We start from the raw sequence: 13,937 nt of genomic DNA, 5'->3' as shown, positions 1-13,937 counted from the left end.
CCAAGCTAGAGAGGGGGAAAACTGAAAAGCATGCACTAGGGACTTGCATAGAATTCTGATTACCCGAACACAATTCCAGAAAACGCTCTCCCTCTCTCTCTCTCTCTTCTTTTTTTTTTTTTTTTTGGTAACTGCAAAGTAATTTCCAGCAGAGAGGGGACCTGTCCCGTTTCAAGGGTTACCTGGAGAAGTCAAGGGGGCTGGGGAAGGGATATTTATATCTGTGGATCTTGATAGTAAAACTCACATAAAAATTCTATTCTTTAGTATTGAAGCCCATTGATTTGGGGCCCTGCTGATAACTGCCAGGTGTCCCACTCTAAATCTGAGGTCACTAAAGTCAAAATAGCCCTACTATGATAAAACCCCACAGCCCAGATGCGATACAAACCACATACCTACTTTTAGATGTAACCAAGCCACTTCTGTTGCATTTTGGGTTAATTCACAGATTATTGGTTCAGCCCTCTGTCAAGAGACTAAAACACAGACAAAGGAAGCTGTGGAGAGTAAACAGCACAGCATTCAGATTTCCTATTAAATGGTCAGATCCTGCAAACAACAGTCCCTTGTGTTGAAGGGTTGCAAATCAGTGTTTTATTTAATCATTTATCACATTCAATAGGTTGGAAAAAAAATAAAAAGTTGTCTGTTTTTATTCTGAAAAGAAATAAGAAGTCTAAATACAGTTTCTTAGGAGGAAGTGGTGATAGAAGTGAAAGTCCATTTTATTTGGTCCATTTTATTGGAGTCCATATGTGTGCTCCTTGGGGCAATAGCAGATTTGACTTTCCACTTGGGCTTCTTTTGCACTGGTGGCCCGTGAGCAGAGCCTAGTGCTTGTGAACAGCTCCTTTACCAGGGTTATTTTCATCCGCCAAGCTGAGCTCCATAAGCTGGAGGAGATAGATAGACAGCTTGTGTTTGTGGCCATTCAACCAGAAAAGAATACCAGCCGAAAACAGACAATGGAGCAGGAGAATCGCATGGGGGTGGGGAGAGGAGATATGGATAGCCCAGCAGCGCATAATTGGTTCCCCAAAGGCGAACCTAGGTGTAGAATGGTGTCATAAAGCAGGCATCATGGAAACACCCCACAACGTGATTGTTAGGAAGATCTGTTCAGAAAGAACAATTATGAGTATGTGCCTTTTCATCTGAAAGGAGCCTTCTTTTGGCTTTGTTTCTACATTTCATATTCTTATAGGCAATTTCTCAAAACAACATTTTCCCCCTAAAAATGAAAACCTCACCATTTTGTACATGGAAGCCTTCCAGTCAATTTGACTTAACAAAATCATTCAATACATCAAGTATCTCGAATGCATTAATCTCAAAACACCCACATGTCCTCTTCCCTCTTCTATACTCCTTCTCTGCAGCCACCAACTTCCTCTCTGGGTTAATGGTCCAGGTTTTTGTCTTGTTTCATTTTGTTTTTTGGTCTCAGTAAGCTTATCTCACTGAGGTTGGAAATGTTCCCCAGAAATAATAGGTATTTTCCTGAGTGTGGCAGACTATCTAGGAAAGATCATTTACACATGGCCCCATGCTGGATTCACTTTTCCCAAAGGAAACCCAGGCACCATCAAGAAAAGAAGCTGCTCCCGTTTATTTTATTGTGCATTGTTCACATGACACTGATGGGTGCTGTGTAGAGGAGATGAATGTTTTCACACGTTCATTACATTAATTAAAAAGGAAATTATAATAGCTTTTTTTCTACAGTGAAAGCAAATGAGGTGTAATATTTATACGATGTGTTTCATAAAATCAAAATGAGCTCTCTGCCAGACCAAGGAGGGAGGAGTCTTAAGGGAAATATTTTTGACACTGTTCAGCATTCTAAAATACAATAAACTGATTAACAATCGTTTTTGATTCTGAAGTGGATTTTAAGCCGAAGTCTGCAGTGTTATATAATTTAGGAGAATATCATTTTTTTTTTCAACTCAAGCATGTGTTCATGGAGCAACTATTCCAGGATCTGGCCAAAGTTAGATTTCTCATTCAACATAAAAGTGTAAGATATTGATTATACCTTCTAGGAAGCACAGTCTGCTAGAGATGCAGGAGGAACCCAACTGTGTTAGACAATGTGCTGTGGATGACCACATGTCCTGGTTTGTCCCGTATACATCTATTGTTGCAGCATCCGTATTAATGGCACCCCCTTTAACTCAGAAATGTTCTGATTTGGACTATAAGTCACATGGTCACCCTAGAAAAAAGAGCTATGGCAGGTCATAGGACAAAGGCTGTGATTGGGGTAGTCAATGAAGATTTCTTCATGTGCCTATTCTAAGGTTACTGATGAATGGAAAGGAAAAGGAAAGACTTACCAGACAAGAAGACTAGGAAGACTGTGAGCTCCTTGAGTGCACCAAGGGTCTGTTTTGTCTGTTCCTATATCCCCAGAGCTTGCATGCTGCCTACCCACTAGTAGGCATCCGATGTTAACTATCTGCCTGTGAACCTAGATTCAAACTCAAGACTGAAGGTAGGAAAGTTCAGGACAGTGAGGAGGCATGCCTTGCAAGAAAGATCAAATGGGAACAATTGTAAAATAAGGCTACTGTTAATAATGAGGATGACACTAGAACAAGGTTGGCCAATAACCATACCAAAAAACAAATTTATATGCAGAAAAAGAATGTCTCTAACTCTCTTGTATTTGCCTCCTATCTTTTGAGTTTAATGCTATTGACCTTCACCTTTAGCCCTGGAAGTGATCTTGTCCTTCTCAAGCACATTGTTTAGAAAGGAACTAAGGAAACAATGACTCCATTTTCTTCAAGTGTGTCTCTTGCTTCAAGGTGTCCCTCTTGGAGAGCTTTTGGAAGGGAGGCAAGGGAAGGAATGGGGGGAAAGTACCTTAGAAATACAAAGCAATGCAGGTAACCACAAAGAGCACATGCTTTTTTCCTCCTTCTATTAGGAGGAATAAATTCAAAGTGACAGTTTCCTGGAGCTAGTTCAATCCTCAAGAGATTAATCCCAGTATGACATTTGATTTCTCCACTTTTTGCTACATATGAAATCCTAAAGTGACTTGGCTTTGGCCTTTACTGTGTCAATCTACCTTCCAATTAATATATACCCACACTAGGTGCCCTGCTGACATGCAGAGGTTCAAGGTTAACCTACTCTACATGAAGATTCCAGGATAACTACCAGCTGGCAACCCTTGAATAGCAATGCCATACTTTTAATTTGCAAGGTTATTGGTAGTATTTTAGCCACTTTGATATGCTTTGCATCGTCCCAAGTTCTAATCTAATTTAGTGTTGTCTTGGTGATGCTTCCTTCTCAGAAATAAGTGGAGCTTAGAAAAGAGAGAGATGAAGCTGAGGTGATGGACACACACAGGAAACCCAACATTCATCAGGGCTCAGTGGCAAAGAATAGAATCCACTCAGAGAAAGCATATAAAATAAAATGGCTTGCAGAATTGTTGTGTCAGGAAGGCCAAGGAAACATACCCTAGGTTGAGGGCTAAGGAAACACACTCTAGGTTGAGCTTTCTAGAACAACTTTGAAAGATACATTGTAAAACAGGGCTACTAGAGCCACTGACCAATCTATAGTCAAGAAGCTTCCTGCTGATTTGAGAAGCCACTGGCTTCAGAATGAGGCTACCACTGCCATGGTCAGGAAACAGCCAGCCAAGAAGCCACCGCCTCCCTGAAAAAAAAAACAACCAGATACTCCATAAGAGTAGCTGCTGGCAGTGACAAGAAAAGAAGCAGAAGCCCAGTGTGTCAAGCAAAATAGTGTCTACTCCCACTCACCCCCCACCAAAGATGTCCATGTCCTAATCCCCAGAACCTATGAATATATTATCTTCCATGGCAAAAGGGACTTTGCAGATATGATTAAGTCAAGGACTTCACAGTATCCTGGATTACTCAGTTGGGCCCAGTCTAATTATATCTGTCCTTAAAAGCAGAGAACATTCCCCAGCTGTGGTCAGAAGGACATGTGACCGTGGAAGAAGGGTCAGTGAGATGTAACACTGCTGGCTTTCAAGATGGAGGAAGGGACACAAGGGAAGGAATGTGGGTGTCCTCTTGAAGCTAGAAAAGACAAGGAAACAGTTTTTCTCCCGGAGCCTCTAGAAGGGAACACAGCCCTGCCAACACCTCAATTTTAGTCTAGTGAGACCCATTTCAGACTTCTGTCCCCCAGAATTGTAAGGTAATAAAATGTGTGTGTTGTTTTAAGCTTTAAGCCACTAACATTGTGGTGATTTGTTACAGCAGCCATAGGAGACTAATACGCACAGCTTCCCTAGCACTTCTACCTTCAGATCTTGTGGGAGAGCACCTGACGGAGACCCCACCTCACGTGTGGAATCCTAGCAGCAAGGGGTTCTGGGGTTTGTGGTGTTCAGCTTCCCAACGTCAGTACAGAAAGACAACAAAGGGGGCTGGTAATGGCATCGAGTGCCAGTCAGGTGTACCCAGAGCAGCTGCCATGGAAGTCACGAGGCACTTGGGGAGCCACAGGTACATACATATGCATTGAACTCAGCTATCCTTCTCTGAGGGATGGGGGCATGTGACAGAACACAAGTGGATGTCTGAGATTTTTAGGAAATTTAACAAGTGTTTTTCAGTCATTAGGGCACAGGGGGAAGTAGGGAGGAAGAGGCATCAAGATAGTTGCCTGTTTCACCACATTAGAAGTTACTATCTGGAGATTAAGGAGAGATTATACATTAAGTGTCAGTATCAGGGATAAATATTAACTTTCTACAGCTTAACTCCTTTTTTTTTTTTTTTTTTTTTGAGACAGCATCTCACTCTTTTGCCCTGGCTAGAGTGCTGTGGCATCAGCCTAGCTCACAGCAAACTCAAACTCCTGGGCTCAAGCAATCCTCCTGCCTCAGCCTCCAAGTCGCTGGGACTACAGGCATGTGCCACCATGCCCAGCTAATTTTTTCTGTATATTTTTAGTTGTCCAGATAATTTCTTTCTATTTTTAGTAGAGATGGGGTCTCGCTCTTGCTCAGGCTGGTCTCGAACTCCTGAGCTCAAACAATCCGCCCACCTCAGCCTCCCAGAGTGCTAGGGTTACAGGCACGAGCCACCGCGCCCGGCCTACAGCTTAACTCTTAACTATGTATAGTCCATCCATATGGCAGATTATATTTCCCAAAGATGCCCTCAACAGTATCTCCCACCCCAAATGATCTTCCTACAAAGTAACTCTGATATTCCTCCCATCGAGAGATGGGGGGTCTCTGTTCCCTCCCCTCAAAATTGTGGCTTTCTTGATCAACAGAGAATATGACTTCTCAGGCTAGATCTTAAAAGATAATTCAACTCTACCTTGTTGGCTGGAATACTAGCTCTTGAAGCAATCAGCCACCATGTAAAATGTCTGACTGCCCTGAGACTGCCATGCTGTGAGGAAGCCCAAGTTACCTGACCTCCTGGAGAGAACTGAGGCTATAAGAGAGAAAGGTGTCTAGCCAGCCACCCACTGTCTGTCTAATGAGACCCTGAGCCAGAACTGTCCCACTAGAGCCCTTCTCAATTCCTGACTCACTGTTGTTGTTTCAGGCCACTACATTTTGGAATGATTTGTCACAAAGCAATAAACAACTAGATTGGACACAGCAAAAGGTCAATTAAGACCACAGTCTTGTGTTATTCCTGTCAAATTTCTTCACTGTGAGGTAAACAACATGACAATAGTCGGGAGTAGAATGACCTAGTCTAAAGCCCACCTCATCCTCCTGTAGAGGCCGAAAATGTGCACCCTTAAATTTTACATCAGAAGCAAACTGTCACACGTTTTGGTTTGTTTGTTGGTGGAGGATTTAGGAATGTGGAATTGGGAGCATTGAGAAGGAGTTTCACACTGGCTAATCTAGAATGTGAGTAAGCAGGAATCCAAATAACTTCTTTTTAAAGCAGAGCTGTCTCATTGTAGCGAATATAGGTACTGCAAACCTTTAGTGTCCTCAAATCGGAGGCCCACTCAGGAGATGGAGAAAAAGAGAAGAAAGTAGCTGGACTAACAACCATGATCTGGCACCTGAAGCACAGCTGGCCATGGCTGGAGGTCCCTTACTTCCCCAGCTGACTGCCTGCTGGTGTTGCTTTTTCTACCACTGCTCTTCTGCACACACCTCCTTCCTTGATACCTGGAGTCTGCTGTTCCTCCCTCGAATATAAGGTCTATGTCCCATTGAGAATACTATATAAAAATACTTTAGTCCACGTGATAGTACCTCCTATTTCTGTGGATTTTTGCAGTTTTCAACAACTTTCACAACCATGGTCTCATTTGAACCACAGAACAACCCTGTGATATAACATCCATGTCCCTGATTTCACAAATTAGGGAGGTTAACTGGTTTGTCCAAGATTGCCACACTAGTATGTATGAGATTAGGTTAGCATTGTCAGGGGCTCTACACCCCAGGAGGTGCACTCCACTAGCCTTTGCAGCAAAAGCAATGTTTAGCTAGAGACGAAGGATGATTTGTCCTGCCTGCCCTTCCCCTTCAATCACCAAAGTATGGCCTATTGGGAGGCAAAATTGACTGGGGGGCCTGAAGTATGACTATTTTCTCTTATTACCTGACTAATGCCCTCTGTTGAGTAATTTATTTATGATGACATAAGAAAGGTCAGGAATTGTTCCTTTTTCTGGCTCCCGTGACATTCCAAGAAAAGTTTGCCCTTTGAATTTTGTCATAATGGTCTTTGGCCTAAAATAGGATAGAAATGACATGTGGTGTTTCTTTTTCATGGGTTATTTATTTATTTATTTTAGATCCTCAATGCATGTTTCTTCACATTAAGATGTTTTCCAGATGTAATTTTTTTTTTTTTTTTTTTGTGGCTTTCTGGTTGTCACAAAATGCTTCTTTCCCCACTGATGGAAGAAAATAGCCAAAGCAAGGAGAGGCTGGGGTTGCATTAGCTGAAGATGTTTCATGAATGTGAATATACAGTTATCCAGCTAGAGGTACTAAAAAAATGCGTATTGAGGGGATGCATAGTTTTCCGTGTAGGAGACTAGCCTCAAACTCTTTTATAATCCAATTGGGGGAAAATAGACCTGGCTAAGCCCTAAACATACGATTCCACACATGGCAAAAATGACCTTCTCTCTATCATCTCCCATTAGAGAAATCATGGCCTCCTGAATGCAGGTACAGAGGTAAGGCCTTCCTGGGCACAAGGGGAGTCTGAAGCCATTGCAGTTTTTAAAAAATTTTTACCTTTTAAATGCAAATTCTGAATTACAGATATGTACACATATATCTCTCATTGCATATTGACATAAAGCCTCTCATACAGTAAAACACCCTATCTAAATAAAGACTTTTTATATTATTATTATAATAATGGCTATCACTCAATGGCATTTTTAATGTGCCAGGCACATGTATTAATTCATTGAGTCCTCACAACAACCTGAGGTAATTAGTTTTATCATCTCCATTTTATAGATGAGAGAATCAAGCCCCGTGCCAAATTAGTAAGAGGCAGAACTTGGTTTTAAACCGAAGCCGTCTGGCATTGGAGTCTTGGCTGTGGCTGTGGATGTAAACACACAAAGACTCCAAATTCAGAGCCGCAGTTCCCACAGCAACTGCCAGTGAGTAGCATGTTCAATAAGCCTGCGTTCTCCCACGTAACTTAGCTGGGTTGTGGCTGCCAGATCTTTTGGCTTAGTGACTCAGAGACTGTCCATGGAGGCTGAGGTTTTCAGTTGATATTGAGGCATTAATAAGACTCTTCAGGACTATTATAATCAAGAAGAAGCTTTTTCACATTATCTGTCCAAAAGGTTCATTATTCCAGCAGAGTGAACAGTATATCTGCAAAGGTACTCTATCATCAGGAAATGAAATGGCCACTTTTCTTCTAAGTAAGCAATGCATCCTGATAAATAACCATGTAAAACCTTCTCTTCCCCCTTCCTCTTGCAAACGACTGGACTGTCTCTTACAATGCCTCAGAGATCTGAGCAACCACACAGACGGGGAGGGAGGTGGAGGGAGATGGAGGGAGATGGAGAAAAAACAAACTTGAGAGATAAAAGGAATCATTCCTTTTCTTTTGTGAGGACTATTGTCTGATCCATGCCCATATGTAAAGTATCCCTTGATCAATTTTGTCTTAATTGCTGAATATAGGAAAACAAGATCATTGTCAATTCATACAGTTTTAATTTATTCATAGGAGAATTATATAGGATAATTACCTGCAGTGAAAGAAAAATGAACAGTGTCAGATTTGGTTAATCCACGCATGGTTTACCCTTCTATCTCGTTATCAGAAAAGATTTAAAGTGGTAACCAATTTGAATGATAAGCAAAATTGCATTGGTTTGTCAAGCCAAGGTATTTTTTCCCTTTGATTTGCATGACAAAGAGTTCTCAGATTTGGACTGACTAGATTTGAATATCATTTCCAGAACAATAGCTGTGATTCACTGACTTAACTCCTATTTGATCTCTTCTGTAAGTGCCCATTTTCAAATCAGTGCAAGAGAAGTTATCTTCATGGGCTCTATGTTAGCCTGAGTATAATTTCTTTTAGGGGGATAATTCAGTGGGAATTATGATTATTTCCTTTGTCACGATTTACAGGCGATCTATAAAATGATCACATTACTAGTTCCCTCATTGTCCCTGAACTTCCATGATTCAGTCTTTCAAAAATTATAACTAAAACAAGCAGCTGGAACAAATTACGGGGAAATGAATGGACATAGATGAAAATTTCCTTGTGACTTTTGTGAAGCAATAGATAGCTGCTAAGGCCTCTTTGAACTCACACATGGTAGTTGAGAAAAGACTAAGATGTGGTTAAAGTTTACTGAAAGCATTGTACTCCATGATGATTTGAGACAGGTTTCAATGATGCAGAATTTTAAAAAAGAGAAAATCAGTATCAAAAGGAGAGCCACAGAAACTAAATATGCTTACTTTGAAGAATCAGTGTTCTTGCTATGACTGAGCACTGTTTTACTCTGAGCTTCCTTGTAGCCAGGCAAAAAGGGGAACATAATAAGTTATCACCTAAGTTATCGCTATCATAGAGATGGACATACAAAATACAGTAGTTCCTCAGAGAGAAAATTTCCTTAGCAATAAATTATTTAAAAAAAATATATCTTATATAGGAATGTATACACAGGAGGTTAAATTGAGCTAGTTAACCCAAAACATTGCAGTGATGTTCAAACGGCAATACTGTGCAAGTTGATCTTCACTCTTATTTTCTTATCCCTCCATCAAGTTCTCTTAAAGATCCAAAAAGGACAACCAAAGGCAATTTCATGAAGAGAAAAAGAAACATCTGTATTTGGCCCTCAATTGCTCTTTTTTGGGAAAAAGTGATACAACTTATCTAATCTAAGGCAAAGTTCCATGCCATGATCAGATTTTGTCTTTAGAAAACACTAGGGGGGCAAGTTGAGAACGACTTACCCCATGCCCCACACCCGCTCTCAGGGGAGTCCAGCTTAGACAATTGAGCCATAACTTTATGATAATCTTATTATTGTGTAAGAATTTATCACTTCAGATTTTACATTGATTACGAAAATATAGTAAAGCATAAGAACACAGAACATTCATTGTTTAGGTAAGGCCATTTGTCTTTTTACCCTTGACCTTGATAATGAGGAGGACAGTATAATATAACATAATACAAGTTGTCAGTTTAACTGAGTGCATACTTTGTGTCTAGCATTATACCTTATAGGCTTGATATCATTTAATCCTCACAATATTAGGATGCAAATGTTATGATCCTCTTCTTACAGAAGAGGAAACCAAGCAGAGATCATTGTTCCAAAGAGGAGATTCACACCCATTATGTGACTGTAAACTAGTTATCTGACTGCATTCCACACAATTTGATATGTCTACATGTTTGAGTGTGTGTGTATGTGTGTGTGTGTGTGTGTGTGTGTGTGTGTGTGTGTGTGTGTGTTTAAGCTTCTGGATCCTTCTGCTTCCTTGACCTTACTTGCTACTTCTCTCCACCCCTTATTAAAAACACTGGCTGTGACAATATCTAAGATTCTATGTAAATTAAGGCCCTCTATTAATTAGAGCTGTGATGGCATGAAATTGTCTCTGAGTCACCTCCCAGGAAACATATAATACATACATACACGTGTAAAGTTTAGATGGACTTTCTTTTACTTAAACCATTTTCCTTGACTCTGGAAATGCTAACAGAAACATAACTGGTAAATTTGATTCTTGCTGTTTCCTGCTGCGAATATTAATTGTGGCACACCGTGTAATCCGGAATCCAACTCCATACGGTAGCAGGAGGGGAGGGGTGCGGTGACTGGCTGTGTCCAGCCACCTGTCCATGCTGTGGCCCCCTTCTCTCTTCGCCCTGAATACCCAGTCTGAACAGTTGGAGGGCATCTGCTCCTGGGGCTAGAACACCCGCACTGCTGACTCAGAAACAATAGACCCATCCTGCCAAATGATATATTTTTGGTGCAGAGAAAAATCCTAGCCCTCCTAGGGATCAAAATACATTCTTATGTGAATGCATGTCATTTTTGAAAGACATTGCCTGGTTCACATTTTGAATTCTGCTCATCCCACTTGATTACACTCAACACCCACATTCAACATTCTCTGTACTTTCAATTCCCCAGTCTTGCGATGAGGTTTTAGAAACATCCAGTGTGAACGCATCCTTCACAAAAAAAAATGTTCAGAGCAGCTGACTGTCTGGAGGGTGTTCGCTGAAAAGCTCACAAATCATACCATATAAAATCAACTCTTAAAAATGCCTGCCTGGTGGTAGAATACCCTGGGATCCTGCACCACATTTAATATCAACTGTGTTTCTTAAATAGGAAGAACCAACTATTTCAACCTTCTCTATAGATATTATATGGTCTTGAAACCTAGCTTAGGGTACTAATTCAACTTTCAAGAGAGTTGAGAATACACAGTACTTAAAAATGAGAGCCCAGGTACATTATAAAACTCATGAAATCACCTTTCTTTCAAACTTTTTTCATCTGGGAGATGCACAGGAAGTCTCAATCCAGACCTTATTAAACTGGGACTGACTTGATAATACATCTTCTTCACCGTGTGATAAAGAGCAATGAACCTTTTCATTATTCTCAACACTTTACATTCATTAACCTATTTAATTTTCACAGCAATCTATGAGTTCAGTCCTTTTATCATCCCCATTTTACAGGTGAAACAATTGAGGTCTGGAGAGGTTAAGCAACCTGTGAGGGCCACACAAGATAAAGTAGTGCTGCCAGGCCACAGCCCCAGACAGGCCGGATTCTTTGGTTTCAATACCCCTGAAGGGGAAGGCATACATATGTTAGTGCAGCATTGGAAAACAGAGGAACAGATGACCACAAATTCCAATCCTGATGTGTGGCTACTTCTACGTCTTCACAATCAATAATACAATGGAAAAATTCTTTTAAATCCTAAGGTTCTCATTCCTTGTATGCCACTAAACCAGAGATACAGTTTTATCCTGTTTTTCTGGTAAAGGCTTACAATACCATTTTTAGATATTTTTTTTGTAGCAAAATTGGAGTCAAGCAACAAAAGAACATGAATGACTCTGTTTTTTATATATATCAGAAGAATGGGGAGCAAATGTGACAAATGAATACTGCATACTGTGTGCATGCAGGAAAATTAAACCCTAGGAAGATTTTTGTTAAAAGTACCTACTGCCAGGCCCCACCAGATCAACTAAGTCAGAATCTCTGGGCATGAGTCTCAGACAATGACGTTTTTAAAAAACTTCCCAGGTAATTCTAATATGCAGCTGGGTTTGAGAACCCCCAAATTAGATAGTGCATTATGTTAGGCTCTTTCTAAAGGTTATTTATAGTTCTGTCAACAGGAAGATGCAGAGGCTGGGAGGAGGATAAATATTTATCTTAGGCCGGGCGCGGTGGCTCACGCCTGTAATCCTAGCTCTGGGAGGCCGAGGCGGGTGGATCGCTCAAGGTCAGGAGTTCGAGACCAGCCTGAGCAAGAGCGAGACCCCGTCTCTACTAAAAATAGAAAGAAATTATCTGGCCAACTAAAAATATATATACAAAAAAAAAAAAAAATTAGCCGGGCATGGTGGCTCATGCCTGTAGTCCCAGCTACTCGGGAGGCTGAGGCAGTAGGATCGCTTAAGCCCAGGAGTCTGAGGTTGCTGTGAGCTAGGCTGATGCCACGGCACTCACTCTAGCCCGGGCAACAAAGTGAGACTCTGTCTCAAAAAAAAAAAAAAAAAAAATATTTATCTTAGTGTAGCAGACGTCTTCAGATCAATCCAATCAATCAGTTTCTAACAGTGGACATGACTTTGTGGATTTAACCACAAGAGTATAGGTACAGGGTTACTCCCTGAATAACAATGATTGCCCATTTATTTTTGTTGAATCTAAAATGTTGGCCGGGTGCGGTGGCTCACACCTGTAATCCTAGCACTCTGGGAGGCCGAGGTGGGAGGATTGCTCGAGGTCAGGAGTTCGAGACCAGCCTAAGCAAGAGGGAGACCCCGTCTCTAGTGAAAAATAGAAAGAAATGATTTGGACAGCTAAAAATATATATAGAAAAACTTATCTGGGCATGGTGGTGCATGCTGGTAGTCCCAGCTACTCGGGAGGCTAAAGCAGTAGGATTGCTTGAGCCCAGGAGTTTGAGGTTGCTGTGAGCTGGGCTGATGCCACGGCACTCTAGCCTGGGCAGCAGAGTGAGACTCTGCCTCAAAAAAATACATAAATAAAAAAATAAAATAAAATGTTGTTATTATGATTATGCTGTGTTGTTGACCCTTAATGAGCACCTCAGGGTGAGGAACGATTATGGGATAAGGAAGTAAAAGGCAACGGGAGTGATGATAAAACACCAGTTAATCTTCTTAACCCATATGAGCACCAGATTAGTACTGATTGATGATGTTTATGTGGCCACGGGGCATTCTGAGTACTGATGACCCTCCACTCCAAGCTGATGGAATGGCATGTGAAGAAATGGGAAAAGGAAACTAGTAGGGGAATTCTGCTCTCTCAGCTAAAGGAGAATGGAGACGTGTAGTAACACGACCCCATCTGGGAGGTAGAAACCTTGATTCTGGCTCCAGCTCTGCCAACAATCTTGTTGGAACAGTTGCTTACAGGTCAGTTTCAGAAGAGAGATGAAGTTCCCTTCTCTATGACCTCATCTTATTTCTAAAAACAGGAATGATGACCACTGTCCTACCTAATTCATGAGGCTGCTATCAGGATATAGAGTAGATGTCAAAGCATTTGGAAAAGTGCAATCTGCAAACATGAAATATTTTTATAAATCCCCCTTATCAATAAAGGTGTTTCTCTGAGGTGCCTAAGTGATACTTGACATACAAACAATTATGTATCCACCAAAATATGAAGCATTTTTTCTGTAGATATTGGTCTCTAAAGAGTCACCTGCTCCTAGTAGCACCTGCTACTACTAAGTTCTTTGGATGCTCCATGTGATGGAGAACGCCTCTGTCCGACTGGCTCGAACACCTGACTTCCCTACGTGGAGATTATTTCATCTTTTCATTTTGGCAGGACTAACATGACCTAGCGTAATGTTTCCAGTTTGCTCAGAGTATTTGTTTGTTTCTTCAGATCCTGACAGCCTGAGACCTCTCAGTCCCCCCTCTATGGTGAAATTCCCAGAATACTCCCACAAGCTTCTCCCTATAAACCAGAGGACAGAGGCAATCTGAGCGTCCCTGACAAGACAGTTCCCTCTCCCTGTTGGTCTGTTCCGTGTCCAAGAGAGAGAGTCCCCAGTTTGGGGTTTCTGTGTTTACACAGATGTTGGCCTGAGTGGAGTGGAAAATTAGGTAGATCTGGAACTTATTACAGCCAGTTAATTTGAGCACTAGTGTGGTCAAATTATAAGCTTCTTGGTTGCT

At 41.2% G+C, this 13,937-nt stretch overlaps 1 protein-coding gene across 4 annotated transcripts in view; it reads left to right on the top strand.

The window, feature by feature from the left end:
* Positions 1–13,937, top strand: part of RIPOR2 (RHO family interacting cell polarization regulator 2) — a 107,309-nt gene that overhangs the window by 26,250 nt on the left and 67,122 nt on the right. The gene's annotated exons all lie outside the window — the stretch shown is intronic.

Source organism: Lemur catta, chromosome 5, assembly GCF_020740605.2.
Source record: "Lemur catta isolate mLemCat1 chromosome 5, mLemCat1.pri, whole genome shotgun sequence".
Lineage (NCBI taxonomy): Eukaryota > Metazoa > Chordata > Mammalia > Primates > Lemuridae > Lemur > Lemur catta.
Note: the sequence above shows the minus strand (reverse complement) of the source record. Positions and strands in the feature narration are given on the sequence as shown.